This window comes from Triticum urartu, chromosome 7 (genome assembly GCF_003073215.2).
Source record: "Triticum urartu cultivar G1812 chromosome 7, Tu2.1, whole genome shotgun sequence".
Taxonomy (NCBI): Eukaryota; Viridiplantae; Streptophyta; class Magnoliopsida; order Poales; family Poaceae; genus Triticum; species Triticum urartu.
In genome coordinates, this window is record NC_053028.1 from 69295942 (window position 1) to 69307269 (window position 11328).

Here is an 11328-nt window from a genome sequence, read left to right on the forward strand (position 1 = left end):
GAAAAATTTGTTTAAAAAGCCGAAAACACGCCCGAAAAAATGAAAAAAAACAATAAAATCTAGAGGAAGCGCACAAAGCACGACACGTGGCGGACAGCTGAGACAGCTACCGGAGCCAGGAGCAGAAGCCCGAGCCATCACCATGTACAGCCCATCCTCTCTTGTTTTTTTTTCGGGCTCGTTACAGCCAGCTACCGAATTGGGCTGCCTCCAGCTAGTCCAAAGGGGCGCCCAACAGGCTATTTGCCTCCCAGGTGGACAAGGGGAGGTCCCCATTCGCGTCCTTCTGAGCCGGACAATGTGCGGCCGACACGGCACCTTTTTTTTTCATCTTTTCCATTGCGTTTTTTCTTCTTTTTTCAATAATTCAGGATATCAACAGCTTCTAAATTTCAGTAAAAGTTGCTAATTTTCAAAAAAATAACCATGATTTCGAGAAAAAACATTATTACAAAAAGATGCTCAGAATTCCAAAAATGTTCACAGATTTAGAAAATGGTCACGAATTTAAAAAAATGTTCATGATTTCAAAAAGGTTCATGCATTTGCGAAATTTTCACGAATTTAAAAACTGTTCATGATTTCAAAAAAGTTCATGAATTCGTGAAATGTTCACGAATTTGCAAAAAATGTTCATGATTACCAACAATATTCAAAAATTTAGAGAATGTTCACGAATTTAAAAAAAACATAATTTCAAAAAAAGTTCATGCATTCGTGAAATGTTCACGAATTCTCAAAATATGTTCACGATTACAAAAAATTGTCTTCGATTTAAGATAATATTCATGAATTTGAAAAATGTTCACGAATTTGTAAAAAATGTTCATTATTCCAAAGGAATGAATATTTTTTTTGAATATGATGATCATATTTTCAACATCTATGGACAAATTTGGCATTTGATGAACATTTTTTTTAATTTCAAGAACAAATTTTTTGTTAGTGAAATTTTTTGGAAAAAATTATTAAGAAAATTTGCATTTGATGAACATTTTTTCGAAAAAATGATGAACAAATTTTGAATGTGATGAACATGTTTTGAATGTGATGAACAAAAAAATCAACGAAAAAAAAAGAAAACCGATGAACATTTGTTTATTTTGATGAACAACTTTTGAATGTTTATGAACATTTTTTTAAATCTGATGAACACGTTTGACATTTTTGCATGGTTGAACATTTTTTGAATTTGATAAACAAAAAAGTTGTTAATGAATTCAAAATAAAAAATGCGAAAAATAATCAAAAAGTGAAGAAGAAGAAGAAAAACAGAAAAAACCAGTAAAGAAAATATGAAAAACATAAGAACTGGTTCTGAGAAGGTTCTAGAACCTTCCCAAAACCGGCCCGATAACAGAAGGAAAGACGCGGTGGAGAGTCGCCTCAGTACACAGCGTGCCGCAAATGGTCACTTGACCTACCAACATTTTCACCTAACAAATGACGTGACATATGTGACAACTCCACCTCGCTCGCTTCGATCTGTATTCATTTGCTAACCTTTTGCTGTCTCCAGAATTAACTACTCCCTCCGTTCCCAAAATATTTGTCTTTCTAGACATTTTAAATGGCTACTACATATGGATGTATGTAGACATATTTTAGAGTGTAGATTCACTCATTTTGCTCCGTATGTAGTCACTTGTTGAAATGCCAAGAAAGACAAGTATTTAGGAAAGGAGGGAGTACACTGTAAGCCTGCACTATAGCCATAATCACACCACTCTGATTTAAAATTGAAATCCTTACATGTAGTATCAACATTTATTGGAAAAAATAATTTCACATCGTTTTTCATAGTTAAGTCGAATCACAAAAGATACAATTTGGATTTTGAAACACAAATTTAATATATAAAAAGTACGCCGATTAATAGAAGATCAGGCAATAATTTAGAGAAAAGAAAATGTTTGTACACGGCTTATCCAAAAGGAAGACTGCAAGTAATTTAGGAGAATTTATCCGCTGTGAGAACCTTAAAACAGTTTCAGAACTCGAAACTATTACAGTAGGCTGGAAAATAGAAATCATTATCTTCTACGTGAAGCCAAACTAGGAAGACTGAACTGATTTGGGTTTTCAAGTTGCAACTAAAGAACTGAAGCTGAACTAGGAAGACTGAACTTATTTGGGTCTTCTACCACTAGCGGCATATATCGTACTCCCTCCGCCCGGAAATACTTGTCTTAGAAATGGATAAAATGGATATATCTATAATTAAAATAAATCTAGATACATCCATTTCTAGGACAAGTATTTCCGGACGGAGGGAGTATTAAACTAAAGAACTGAATCATCTGAGTCAAGTTTCAGTGTAGATTTTTTACTTATGAAATGATTCCCCACCCACAATGAACAACTATCTTCAGACAACCTTCTAGCATCTGTCCATAAACCCAACAGGCAGCACAATGTCGTACCTGTTAATTCAGCAACTTACACTGATGTCTATAATCCTACAGCAGTTCAGACTAGTTCCAAGTCTTAACTCCTAGCTGAAAGTCTGAAACAGATTATCAAAAGTTTCAGACCAACCCGGTTTCAGTAATCTGTTTTTCAGAGTTCAGACTACTACACCCAAAATGTTCAAACACAGGCAATCAACTGACATGAAACTCGAAGTTGAGGATATGGAAGGGCTCTCACCAGGCGTCCCGACGATGACGGCGACGATGTGGAGGGTCTGGTGGTTTCTCGGCAGGTTGACGACGAGTGGAAAAAGCCGGCCATCACGTGTGGGGAGGCACATGACGAGGTCGGCGACGTTCAAGTATGCGGTTCCCGGATGGCCTGCCAAAGCATTGCCTCCAGTTAAGGATGGTTGTAGTTGCGCTGCTCGACGCGGAGCCCGCAGTGGTCGCGCCGCGCCGGCATGTCCGTCGCGGCGAGGTAGCGGCCGTAGGCGGCGCTGTGGAGGAGCAGGTACTGTCCGTTCTGCCCGGGTGCCGGTGCACCGCCCAAGCCTCGTTCATAGACACCCCGCAGTGGTGGAGGGAGACGCCATGCCCGTCCACGACGGCATGCAGGTACGAGCCGAAGGTGCCGTGCACGCGGCAGCGCAGCCGCACGTGGTGGCCGTGATGGAACTGCTCCATCGGTCGCCGGTGAAGATGGAGAGCAGAGGCGCGCGGGGAAGGAGAGGTGGGGATGATGATGGGTGGGTTCTTGGTTTCTTGGCGCTGCGGCGAGGCGGAGAAGAGAAGAAGCGAGAGCTGTTGGTTGGTTGAGACGGTTACGTTGGGCGCCAAGGCAGAGTATTTATTCAAGGCTCAGCTTTCGGCACTAGGTGGGCCGTTTACGTCCCGAAGCCCGCGCAATTATGACCCACCCCACCTAAACGTCCACAACCCCTAAACGTCCATAACACAAACACTGCTCTGTTCTGTCCGTCCAAGAAAAGTCTTCCCTCCCGCTAGGGTTTTCTTCCTCTCGGCGGCGACTTAAGCCGTCGTTGAGATCCGTCTGTTTCCTTCCCTCCGATCTGCGCCGGGGGAGCGTCGGGGCATCCTGGTCCTGGCGTCTTCCCTCCTGCAGAGTTGGCTCGGGTTAGGTTGGTCACAAACACCCGGGAGTTCTCAGATCGGGTTAGGGTTGAAGTGATGGCCGCGGAAACTGGGGGCGGGTCGGCGACAGCCGGTGGCTCCTCATCTGCGTCAGAGATCGAGAAGTTGATGGAGGAACTTGGACTCCGGGAAGACAACATGGATGATGTAGTGGTCGACGAGGACGTTGTTCCTGCTGATGCTACCAGGTGGATCGCGATAGCGCATGTGCACATTGACAAACCCTACAGCCAGGTTTGGTTTTTCAGGAACATGAGAGCTGCGTGGGATCTGGCGCAACAAGTAAATTTTAAACCTCTTGAAGCAAACCTGTACACGATGCAATTCAGGTGTCTCGCGGACTGGGAGCGGGTAATGCAAGAGGGGCCATGGAATTTTCGTGGTAATGCAGTCATTATCCAACCCTATGATGGGGTGACACAACCATCGAAGGTGAAGTTTGGATACATTAGATATATGGATTCAAATCCATGACGTTCCGGATCTGTTTGCCCATCTAGTTCCTTCTTTGGCAGCCAAAGTGGGAGTTCTGTATTGTGAGACATCTTCTCATGACTTCACGGGTAATTTCTACCGTGTTTGGGTCAGCATCAACGTGCACAAGCCACTAAAGAATGCAGTGTCTCTCATTAGGGACACGAAAAGACAGATCTACAGGGTCAAGTATGAACGTTTGCCGGATTGGTGTGCGGTGTGTGGGCACTTAGGGCATGTCTTCAAGGAACACGGCAACGAGATTCATCCCATCTCAGCTTTGGTATTCAAGGAACTGCGAGCTACATGGACGATGAGGCAGGGAAGAGGTCTAGGTGAGAACCGGGGCCGTTGAGGTGGCAGAAGGGGAGGCCGGAGCAATGTCAGCCGAAGGGAGGATATGGGCAATAACCATGAAAGAGAGGAATCAGATCCAGCATGGCTCTCGACTGACATGGCAGTAGATGATCCGAGCAGGAAAAGGGGGGTCAGAACTGAGCCAGGTAGTAACCCCAGCGCGCCACTGTTGAACCAGGCGGATGCCCATACAGCTAGTACCCTCGCAATTGTCCCAGTGGGGAGCAACATAACTAGCCCGCCGCCCAACAGAGATTCGAAGAGGTCCAAGACGGAGGCAGAGGGCAAGGAGATTCAGGCAACAGCAGTTAAGAATTTGGCGGGCTCCTTCGAGGAGCGCCGCCGAGCCCAATGAGTATTATGTGTTGGAACTGTTGCGGTGTGGGCAATACCGCGACAGTCCGAGAGCTTCGCGAATTTGCGAAGAAGTTTGCCCCTACCCTTTTGTGTATTGTTGAAACTCAGATAGTTGGATCCAGGGTAGAAGCATTAGCAGGTAATTTAGGCTATGATAGAGCATATGCAGTTGATAGCCAAGGTAGAAGTGGTGGTCTTTGTATTTTCTGGAATGATTCAATAAAAGTTGAAATTTTGGGCTACTCTTGTTATCATTTGGATGTTTCTATAGAGGAACCGGGTCAAGAGACCTGGAGGTTGACATGTGTATATGGTGAGGCCCAGACCCACCTTAGACACCAGACATGGGATGTTCTAAAAAACATAAGCACTTCAAGCTCTCTCCCTTGGTTGTGCATTGGGGATTTCAATGAGGTTCTTCGTCCGGACGAGCATGTTGGCATTGGTAATCACAGCAATGCACAAATATAGGCCTTTCGTGAAGCCACGGATGTTTGCATGTTGATTGATATTGGGTACAGAGGAAGGTTTTGGACTTTTGAGAAGAAGGTAGTGGGAGGAACATATACAAGGTGTAGGCTGGACAGAGCACTGGTGAGTGCTAGTTGGCTCGCGCTGAACCCTTCTGCTAGCCTGGAGCACCATACAGCAGCTACTTCTGATCATGGTCCGATTCTTTTGGATCTAGGACAAAATCAGGGAAATAAGGGCAAACACTGTTTTAAATATGAAAAGATGTGGGAGCAACATGAAGATCTGGCCGGTATAGTTTCCTCTGAATGGGCAGCTGGGGGCCCATGCGGGACTGTCCAGCAGCTTCATGAAAAGCTGATGCGAGTTTCGAAGGGTTTAACAACCTGGAGCAGGACATCTTTCGGGAGCGTCAGGCGGGAGATTCAAGAGTTGAAGCAGAAGCTGCACGAGCTCCAGAACGACCCGCAAAGAACGAGCCCCTACGCATGTTGAGCTAAAAATAAATGAGAGGCTTGTTGATCTCTTCCATCGATAGGAAATAATGTGGAGACAACGAGCCCGAATCGAATGGTTCTCGCCCGGAGACAAGAACACCAAATTCTTCCACCTCCGTGCGAGCTTGAGAAGGAAGAAGAATATGATTAAAGCCTTGGAGAATGCTTTGGGGATATTGGTAACAGATCCGGCGGAGTTAAAAGTGATGGCAAACAATTTTTATAAGCATCTCTATACATCGGAGGGAACCCAGGGTATACAACAGGTTATTGACCATGTACCTCGTAAAGTGACGGCCGCTATGAATAATGATCTATGCGCACCTTACATGAGGGAAGAGGTCAAAACTGTTGGAAATATGCCCTAGAGGCAATAATAAAAGCATTATTATTATATTTCCTTGTTCGTGATAATTGTCTTTATTCATGCTATAATTGTGTTATCCGGAAATCGTAATACATGTGTGAATAACAGACACCCACATGTCCCTAGTAAGCCTCTAGTTGACTAGCTCGTTGATCAACAGATAGTCATGGTTTCCTGGCTATGGACATTGGATGTCATTGATAACGAGATCACATCATTAGGAGAATGATGTGATGGACAAGACCCAATCCTAAACATAGCACAAGATCGTATAGTTCGTTTGCTAGAGTTTTCCAATGTCAAAGTATCTTTTCCTTAGACCATGAGATCATGTAACTCCCGGATACCGTAGGAGTGCTTTGGGTATACCAAACGTCACAACGTAACTGGGTGACTATAAAGGTAGACTACGGGTATCTCCGAAAGTGTCTGTTGGGTTGACATGGATCAAGACTGGGATTTGTCACTCCGTATGACGGAGAGGTATCACTGGGCCCACTCGGTAATGCATCATCATAATGAGCTCAAAGTGACCAAGTGTCTGGTCACGGGATCATGCATTACGGTACGAGTAAAGTGACTTGCCGGTAACGAGATTGAATGAGGTATTGGGATACCGACGATCGAATCTCGGGCAAGTAACATATCGATTGACAAAGGGAATTGCATACGGGGTTGATTGAATCCTCGACATCGCGGTTCATCCGATGAGATCATCGTGGAGCATGTGGGAACCAACATGGGTATCCAGATCCCGCTGTTGGTTATTGACCGGAGAGTCGTCTCGGTCATGTCTGCTTGTCTCCCGAACCCGTAGGGTCTACACACTTAAGGTTCGGTGACGCTGGGGTTGTGAAGATATGTATATGCAGTAACCCGAATGTTGTTCGGAGTCCCGGATGAGATCCCGGACGTCACAAGGAGTTCCGGAATGGTCCGGAGGTAAAGAATTATATATAGGAAGTGTTGTTTCGGCCATCGGGACAAGTTTCGGGGTCACCGGTATTGTACCGGGACCACCGGAAGGGTCCCGGGGGTCCACCGGGTGGGGCCACCTATCCCGGGGGGCCCCGTGGGCTGAAGTGGGAGGGAACCCAGCCCAAAGTGGGCTGGGGCGCCACCCCCCAAGGGCCCATGCGCCTAGGGTTGGGAGGGGAACCCTAGAGGGGGCGCCCCCTTGCTTGGGGGGCAAGCCCCCCACCCTTGGCCGCCGCCCCCCTAGTAGATTCCATCTACTAGGGCCGGCGCCCCCCCCTTGGCACCCCTATATATAGTGAGGGAGAGGAGGGACTTCATACCCCAGCCCCTGGCGCCTCCCTCTCTCCCGTTACGTCTCCCTCTTGTAGCATAGGCGAAGCCCTGCTACTGTGACGCCCTGCATCCACCACCACGCCGTCGTGCTGCTGGATCTTCATCAACCTCTCCTCCCCCCTTGCTGGATCAAGAAGGAGGAGACGTCTCCCGTCCCGTACGTGTGTTGAACGCGGAGGTGCCGTCCGTTCGGCGCTGGTCATCGGTGATTTGGATCACGTCGAGTACGCCTTCCTCATCCCCATTCTTTGAACGCTTCCGCACGCGATCTACAAAGGTATGTAGATGCATCCGATGACTCATTGCTAGATGAACTCCTAGATGGATCTTGGTGAAACGAGTAGGAAAATTTTTGTTTTCTGCAACGTTCCCCAACAAAAACCGTACTCTTTCAGATGTTCCCTACAAAGGCTCCGGGCCCTGATGGCTTTGCTGCTCATTTTTATCAAAAACACTGGGATATTTGTGGAGATGATGTAACAGATATTGTGCTCAGAATTGTTAGGGGAGAAGAGAACCCAAAGTGCATCAACGACACCATATTAGTGCTCATTCCAAAGGTGACCAACCCCTCGCTTCTCTCACAGTTTAGACCTATAAGTATTTGCAATGTGATCTACAAGATAGCTTCTAAAGTGGTGGCAAATAGATTGAAACTTGTGCTTCCGGACATAATATCAGAGGAACAATCAGCCTTTGTACCGGGAAGGTTGATAACAGACAATATTATATGTGCCTATGAATGCCTGCACTTTATGAAGCGGAACAGGTCAAAAAACAATAGCTCGTGTGCTTTGAAGCTTGATATGATGAAAGCCTATGACAGGTTGGAGTGGTCATATCTGAGGGCCATCATGATTAAGTTGGGATTCGCACACCAATGGGTTGACACAGTTATGCACATGGTATCTTCTGTCTCGTTCTCAGTTTTGTTTAATGGTGAAAAACTAGAGAGTTTTAGCCCATCCAGCGGAATTCGGCAGGGAGATCCTATCTCCCCTTACCTATTTTTGATTGCAGCAGAGGGCCTTTCGTGCCTCCTGAAATCCAGTTCTCAGTCATCTTTGTCAGGTATTAAGGTGGCCCCAATGGCTCCGGCCATAAACCATCTTTTATTTGCTGATGACAGCCTGTTGCTTTTCAAGGCTAGTGTTGAGGGTGCAGAACAAGTATCAAACCTGCTGAATATTTATTGTGGAGCCTCGGGGCAAAGAATTAATAATGACAAGTCATCTATATTCTTTAGCAAGGGTTGCCCCCAAGCTACAAGACAGGAAGTGAAGGACCATCTCCAAGTTCAGAATGAGTCTCTCAGCGAGCGCTATTTGGGAATGCCAACCGATGCGGGTCACTCAAAGAATGGGACGTTTAAATACTTACGAGATCGAGTTTGGGAGAAGGTAAAAGGATGGATGGAAAAACTTTTGTCGGCTGCGGGGAAGGAGGTTCTAATCAAATTAGTGGATCAAGCGATTCCGGTGTACTCTATGTCATGTTTCAGATTACCCAGAGGGCTTTGCGACAGTGTTACATCAATCATAAGGCAATTCTGGTGGGGAAGTAAGATGGGAAAGCGGAAAGCAGCATGGGTGGCGTGGGACATTTTGACAACACCTAAATATATGGGGGGGCCTAGGTTTTCGCAACCTGGAACTCTTTAACTTAGCTCTGCTTGCTAGGCAAGCATGGAGGCTGATGGCTAATCCTGGATCTTTGAGTGCAAGAATTTTGAAGTCAGTATACTACCCTGATGTGTCCCTCTTAGATGCAGAGTTGGGACCTCACCCTTCTCAAATTTGGAGGGCTATTATAGATGGAAGAGATGTTTTGGCTCAAGGGATAATTCGAAGAATAGGAGATGGAGAGTCCACTAATATCTGGAAACACAATTGGATTCCAAGGGAGAGTTGCAGACGCCCGATCACTTCATTGATCCAATCGCCCCCACAAATGGTAGCGCAACTGATTGAAACAACCTCAGCCTCCTAGAAAGAGGATTTAGTTCGGTCAGTTTTTACACCTTTTGATGCTGAAGCAACACTAAGGATCCCTTTGTGTACAAGAAGAGTCGAGGATTTTTGGGCTTGGAGTGAAGAACCTCGGGGTTTTTTCTCGGTCGGATATGCATATCGTATGTTGGTCAGGACGAAAATAAATAGGGAAAGCTGGTTGGAAGGCCGGGAGGGGTCTTCAAGCAATCAAGAGAGCAAGGAGTGGAAGTCACTTTGAAAAGTTCAAGTTCCATCTAAACTGAGGGTTTTCATGTGGAGATTGTCAAGGCACTCAATCCCATCCGGGGAAGTTCTGCACCACCGAAACATGGCCACAACTCCAGCTTGTCTCTTATGTGGGGCTCACAATACTTGGAGACACGCCTTATTAAACTGTCATGTATCCCGCAGCACATGGGCTTTGAGTGCGGAGGAGATTATTATCCAGCAAAGTATACATCAGGAGGAGGATGCTAAGGAATGGATTTTCGCCATGCAAGCTGCGCTCTCCAGTGAAGATTTTGTCGGGTTTGTTGTTACTCTCTGGGCAATCTGGGATGCGCGTCGGAAAGCCATACATGAAGGAATTTTCAGGAGCCCGCAGGTCATTCATGGCTTTATTGCTTCTTACTTGTCGGAGATACAAGCTCTAGTCCCGAACAGAGAGAACCATGGGAGTGCAGCGGCAAGGCCAACTGGCTGGTTGCCACCGCCTGAACATCATGTGAAAATAAATGTTGATGCAGCCGTGGGCAGAAGAGGTGAGTATGGTGCAGTTGGTGCTCTATGCAGAGATGGTACGGGTAAATTCCTGGGAGCTTCAGCTTTTGTATACACCTCCATTGGTGATCCAGCAACATTGGAATCCTTAGCAGTACGAGAAGGTATAGCGCTAGCCAAGGACCTGAACGAGCACCGGGTGCATATTGCTTCTGATTGTAAGGGGGTGGTCGAAGAAGTTCATAAAGGAAGCGCTGCTGCTTATGGAGCAATTGTCCAAGAGATCAAACTTTATCTATCTTCGTTTATTTCTTGTAATTTAGTTCATGAGTTTAGGAGCTCAAATTTTGAGTCTCACAATCTAGCGAAGCATGCTTTGAGGTTGGGGGCGGGCCGCCATGTTTGGTTAGGCCAGCCCAACGGGATTTCTTTCGTCCCTGTAAATGTGGTGATGGGTTGAAATAAAATCTTCGTGGGATTGTATAAAAAAAACACTGCTCTGTTTCTATATGAAAAAGAAAATTTTCTTTTTTGACAAGGTGGACACGGTGCCATGTGAGGATAATATCATGCCCTTCAGCTGCCACATGATTCATGTAGTATGATTATCATAAGTCATATATAATTTCCGCCGCAACTAAGAAAGGTGGTATCAAGGAGTTTCTCGGCGTTTGGACTCCATTTGGTACTGATTTTCTGGAACACCAAAAACAAATAAAAAAAACAATAACTGGCACTAGGCACTGGGTTAATAGGCTAGTTCCGAAAATGATATAAAATAATATTAAAATGCATATAAAGTATCCAAGATTGATAATATAATAGCATGGAAAAATTAAAAATTATAGATGCGTTGAAGACGTATCAGTAGTGTTGCAAGAGCTTGTACCACAACGAGGGTAGCTATAGGATCATATCACGGTTCTTTTCTCAATGAAGGGAGCTTTTATTAATTCAGAATGTCACATCAAAGGGGTACAATGTATCATGTGTTGGAGATATGCCCTAGAGGCAATCATGTATGATGATATTTCCTATGTGTTTATGAATAAAGATAGTACACTTGGACATTATCAATGATGTGTATCAGCAAGTACGTGACTTGTTTGTGGGACTATGCATTGTATGATGACTGTCCTAAAAGGTCCCTAGTCGAAAGGGCTGTGTGGACGCGCAGCCAACTAGACTAGCATATGACACGGTCGATGGCTTGGTCT